This window comes from Palaemon carinicauda, chromosome 4 (genome assembly GCF_036898095.1).
Source record: "Palaemon carinicauda isolate YSFRI2023 chromosome 4, ASM3689809v2, whole genome shotgun sequence".
In the NCBI taxonomy this organism is placed as follows: domain Eukaryota; kingdom Metazoa; phylum Arthropoda; class Malacostraca; order Decapoda; family Palaemonidae; genus Palaemon; species Palaemon carinicauda.
In genome coordinates this window covers 139018241-139024867 of record NC_090728.1, presented here as the reverse complement: position 1 = coordinate 139024867, position 6627 = coordinate 139018241, and positions in this window count along the sequence as shown.

The following is a 6627-nucleotide window of genomic DNA, read 5'->3' as shown; positions in this document are numbered from 1 at the left end:
ATAAGTTAACATTATTTTTGAAACAATGTACAGTACATCGAAGTATGGCAACTAAATCTGGGAAGATGTACTCAAGTTCAAATAAAAAAACTATCGAACATTGAGGTGCTTAAGATCAAATAAGAAGAAAGCTATCGTACATCGAAGATGTGCTAAACTTTAAATAAAAAAAACTATCATACATCGATGTGCTTAAGTTCAAATAAACTATCGTGCATTGAAGATGTGAGAAAGTTCAAATAAAAAAAACTATCGTACAGTGAAGATGCGCTTAACTTTAAAGAAAAAAAACTATCGTACATCGATGTGTTCATGTTTAAATAAACTATCGTACATCGAAGATGTCCGAAAGTTTAAAAAAAAAAAAAAAAAAAAAAAAAAATGTAAATCGATGTACTCAAGTTCAAATAAAAAAACTATCGTACTTCAAATCTTCAAATATTATTCACATAACGGGAAGATATTTAATGGCTGGAATTAAAAGTATTTTAGTTTTTCGTAAAGTAGTATTCTAGTAGGTATTGACCGACTTATGTAAAGGATGAAACAAGTTTAGTTTCAGATCATGATAAGTCCTTTACCTGTACGTCGAAGAAATTGAAATTTATACGTTGCATGATTGTTATATAACGTTTCCAAGTTGTGCTGAATGCATAAGAATCAAAGCCGACATATAAACGGTTTTATGTTTTACAGTACTAGTCTTGCATTTTTTACAGAGTTATCGTTGAGTGTTCTGAAATTGACAAATATCTTGCGGAAAATCCTACTTCCATCTTTCCTCAGTATACCAAATATGGAAATTCTAAATAACAGAAGAGGTGGTTAAAAAGAAAGAAAAAAGAATAGTGGAATAAAGCTGCAGGATACATATTCTATTTCCAATCCACGTAAAGTTTTGTTCCCACAATTATGGATGTTTTTCAGCTCGAACAAAATTTTTTTTCCCACAAACAAACGTAGATATTTCTCTCTCGCAGAAATTTGAGGCACTGGAATGCAAGGCCCTCCTACCGTTCCCAAACTAAAGAGATAAAGAGTGAATATGCAGAGAACATGACAGTCCATGAAACCGATACTTATCTCACCATATGGATATGATATTGGTCGCTCTTTGATTGACACGCAACGACACGGGCTATTCAGTTGGCAGTCTGGAATGGATATGATAAGTGCTTTAATAAGAATAATAAAAAAACTACTTTCCAGTCTTGGACATTTGTTGATGAAAATGACTAATATTGCATTTTGGGTAACTAGTTTTATGCAAGTGTGGCAATAAACTCTTTAGAAAATATTTCATTGGAAGGCGCATATAAATATATATATATATATATATATATATATATGTATATGTATATGTATATGTATATATATATATGTATATGTATATATATATATATATATATATATATATTCACATACTAGAGTCAAGGAAGTTTTAATTTTTCTAGAAAAAAAATAGTACCAGACCTTTAGATATCAAAAGTCTTGAAAATTTTTTAAATACATTAGTTTTTTGAGATCTTAAAAACAATAAATTGGGTTATTTCTAGATGTATTTACTTTGATTATTAAATGTAAACTTAATAATTTACAAGACTTTAAAGCATCTCTCTCTCTCTCTCTCTCTCTCTCTCTCTCTCTCTCTCTCTCTCTCTCTCTCTGTAAAACTTAATTAAAGAGAAATCTACTCGTCATTTGCGATTTTGTTAATGAATAAGTGAGTTTTTTTTTATCAGCTGCTACCTATAAAGAACACAAACCCTCAATACTAGAATCATTAAAAGAAATGGTGACAATATTGCCGGCAATAGCCTTTGATATTATCTAAAAAACTGTTGAAAATCTTACAGAATTAAATAACCCCTTTAAAACTCTCAGTATTTACAGAAACCAAATAAAAGAAATGCCTAACTGTTTTAATGACCTTTGATATGAAAGCAACCGTAAGAGAAAAAACGAAAACTAATTGAATGTAGAAGCACATTAAAACAAATTCATTTTCTAAAAATCAAGCAAATACAAGTTTCGGATTTCACATTAAACTGTTCGTAACTGCGTGGTGCCATTAACTGTCCTTAATAATGGATCCCTAATGACTTCGCCAATAACGATATACCGGTATCTCGGGTACTGGCACTCAGGCAAATTTGCGTTGAGAAAAGTTATGTGCTCTGCTGACGTCATTTACTATTAAATCTTTATGCCCAATGGTTCAGTATCTAATATTCTGCCTGAATCAGCGTTAATTACAACAAAATCTCGTTAGCTTCAAAGTAGGTTTGTTAAAGCATGTTTAATGAGAAATTCTGATATCTCGTTATCATCTTGGGAAACTGAATGGGGACTCTCATCTGAGACATGGAATTGGTATGTAAACAATCTTTAAGATTATTTATGAATACTGTTATATAATTTTCACTCAAATGATACTTGCTAATGTTGGTGGATAATCGTCTTTAAGTACAAGAAGCAGGGATGCTATACATACGTAATTGATACTAAATCTAAAAAAAAAAAAAATCGTAAAATTTTATTTGTTTTTGATACGTTATTTCTGTCTTATCTCTATTCTAGTTTTAGCAACAGTTGATGGAATTCTTGAGAATGGCATTTTTGTCCACATTATTTTTTTTGTGTCATTAACATTATCATTTTTGCAAAGATTTCTCTTACAAAAATTCTGTTTCCAAGTCGTAGCGATGCCATAAAACTTTATGACATCACAAATCCTTCTGACTTAAGCTGCATTGACTAAAATATATAACAGAGCAACTTCGAAACCAGTACACAACGCGAGTACCTTTAATGACCTACCGACTTTATTACAAACACAAACCCACATTCATTTCTAAACAACGCTGAGAGCAATGAATATTAATTCACGTGCAAAACGTAATGCGTAACAATTCAGATACAGATTAAAGCAATGTCGATGCAATGCAATAAATAAAATATGAATGCAGAGGCAAAGATGTAACAAAATTCAAAACTCTTTATTGCTTCCATTAATTTCTAAAATTGAATTATTCTTATTGCTGTGAATAGCATTTCTAGCATAATTGACTGTGGCATCGTTGTTGCGAATAACTTCATACTCACTCTGCGAAGTTTCTAATTTCAATTGTAATTGCTTTCGTTTTATTCCGAATTCTATTTCATGCAAGTTAGCATTCTGAGGATGCATTTGCGAATGGCCTACTCGTCCTCTCCTGTAGCACAATGGGTGACGAGGTTTGAACGGTCGAGGAGGAGGTTGAAGTGTCTTTTAAAAGGATTTAAAGGTTTAAAAGCCGCACATGAATGGCAGGGGCAAGGGACAGTGACATTCCCCTAACGAGCAAGACAATGCCCTAGATACTGACCATATACATATGATCAGCGCCCAAGGCCCATCTCCACCCAAGCTAGGACCAAGGGAGGCCAGGCAATGGCTGCTGATGACTCTGCAAATAGACCTATAGGTTCCTCAAAACCCCCCAACCTTAGCTCACAAGGATGGTGAGGTTGCAGCGACCAAAGAAACTAACGAGTTTGGGTGAGACTCAAACCCCAGTCTGGCGATCACCAGTCAGGGACGTCACCACAACAGACACCACAACCCTTTAGAAGATAGGAAATTGTATTATCATCTTAGCTTCTAAAAGGTGTTGGGTGACGTCTACAAGGATGAGAATTTTCTAGTTATTCATGAGAAGACATTGACCCCATCAATACTATTTAGCTATTTATTGAAATGTGAAAATTATATTAAATTGAATTAACTTTTACTTGAAGCTTATTTGGTCAATGTGATCCTCATAGGAAGACATAAGACTTTATATGTATAAGTATAAAGAGATTAATTCAAAGAAAAAAATAGAAAATTTGCATCTAATGAAATAGTTTGACTTGTTCAAAAAATTCTTCAGCATGAGCTTCGGTTGCTTTATAGTGAAACCTGTCTCAAACATCCAAAAATGTATTTAACTCTTTGCCATTGCATGGGAAATTTATTTGAGACCATTTAGTAAAAGAACGAGAATAACGATTACTTTTTTTATTTTATTACAAGCCATTGTGAACGAATTGTTGTTGTGAGAGTAATGCCCTATCTGATTAGTTTTGAATTCATCTTTATAACTTAATTAACTATTCATCTCACACTGTTGAATTTAAAAATTGATAAGGATAGTTATTTAGGCTAAATACAGTACATCATCCATCTCATATCTTTAAATCATCAACAGCTTATAACTGCTATTATTAAATACTTGTTTACACGAACCGTCAAAAATGACGTCTAAATATTTATATATATATGCACACACGCACACTCAGATTCAACCCTTCCTATTTCCCCCCCCCCCCCTTTCTTAAATACAACTTGCTAGTTCAGCAATTAGTCGGAGATAGTGGTTTGCGAGTGTACCTCTAGGGGTACCCCATCTTACAACGGTATGACAACACCTCTCCCTACGTGAGGGACGGGAAGAGACCGAGCATGACAGGAAAAAAAAAATATATATATATATATATATATATACATATATACATATATATATATATATATATATAAACAGTATATATATATATATATATATATAAACAGTATATATATATATATATATATATATTTTCTTTTAAAGCCAATTGCGTTGCTCTATTATATAAGGGCGGATAAGTGTAAAAAAAATAAAAGGTATTTAATGTAGATTTAGCTTTTGAAACTAATATATTTTTCAGTTAAAACGAACTAAACTTTTTTCCAGCTTTATAAATATCGTAGTATGAAGGACTAAGAAAATGGCTTTTCATGTAAGCACACATGAAAGTTGAAAATTTCTCGTGTAATTTAATATCTTTTTGTAAAGTTTTCATTTCAATAGGCACTGATTCCCGATGTCATTCATCTGAAAGAGTTAAGCCTGCCTAACACTTGCGCGCATTTTTGCCACGCACTGGCACGCATTGATGCGCGCCAGTGCGTGCCACTTTTTGGCACGCACTGGTGTTTTTCCTGCACTGTTCACGACCAGTTCACTCCAGTTTGCGCATCGTTCACGCGACGTTCACGCGACTTTCACGCGATGGCACGAATTGGCACGCGTAGTTCACGAGAAGTTCACGACACGTTCACGCGAGTTCCCTCATCATTCCGCATCGTTTCCGCATCGTTCACGCCAGTTCACGAATTGGCCACTCCATATAAAAACGGGGCTTCTCCAACCCGAGGACATTCTTGGATTGGCTTCGGAAGAGACAACAATGCTTTCTGTCAGAGACACCATTGCATTGAGGAGAAGAAACGTATCTTTTTCGTTTGTATTTTTTGTTGCCCTTTATTTTTGTTTCAATAAGAAAGCATTTGATTTACATATAAATAGCAGACATGAAATATGTACAAGTATTAAGAAAGCATTTTATTTTAACATTAAAAGCAGCAAACATGAAAAGTTTTTAGGCTGTTGATTTTAAGGTAATAGAGAAAAAAAGTGTGTTGAAATAAGAAATCATTTTATTTTTACATTAAAACAGCAAACAGAAAAAATTTGTTTTGCTCTTCATTTTAAGGTAATAAAGAAGAATAAGTATGTTGATGAAATAAAACATAATTTTATTTTTTACATTCAAACAGCAAACTTAAAAATTTCTTGGGTTTATTTTTCAGTTCATTTTTATTTAAAACAAAAGTTTTGGGTCTTGATTGGTAAAAGAGGAAAATAAGTGTGTGCATGAAATAAGACATTTTATTTTTACATTCAAATAGCAAATATAAACAATTATTAGGTTTATTTTTCTTTCCTTTTCATTAATTTTTTTCGTTTCCTTTTTGTTTCTCTTCATTATAAAGTTATAGAAATTGTTTGAAATAAGACATCATTTTATTTTTACATTCAAACAGCAAATATAAAAATTTATTAGGTTTATTTTTCTTTCCTTTTCATGAATTTTTTCGTTTCCTCTTTGTTTCTCTTCATTATAAAGTTATAAAAATAGTTTGAAATAAGATATAATTTTTTTTTCACATTAAAACAGCAAATATGAAAATTTATTAGGTTTATTTTTCTTTCCTTTTCATTAATTTTTTCGTTTCCTTTTTGTTTCTCTTCATTATAAAGTTATAGAAATAGTTTGAAATAAGATATAATTTTGTTTCACATTAAAACAGCAAATATAAAAATTTGTTAGGTTTATTTTTCTTTCCTTTTCATTAACTTTTTCGTTTCCTTTTTGTTTCTCTTCATTATAAGGTTATGGAAATAGTTTGAAATAAGATATAATTTTTTTTTCACATTAAAACAGCAAATATAAAAATTTATTAGGATTATTTTTCTTTCCTTTTCATTAATATTTTCGTTTCCTTTTTGTTTCTCTTCATTATAAAGTTCACGCCACTTCCCGCATCGTTCACTCCAGTTCACGCCAGTTCCCGCACTGTTCACTCCAGTTCACTCCAGTTGGCGCATCGTTCACGGCCATTTAGTGCGTGCCAATGCATGCCACAAACTTTAAACATTTCAAAGTTTTGGGCCTGCATGGCACGCATTGGTACGCTCTGGCACGCGAGTTCCCGCACTGTTCACGACATTTTCACGGCTCGTTCACGCGAGTTCGCGCATCAATGCGTTCCAGTGCGTGCCA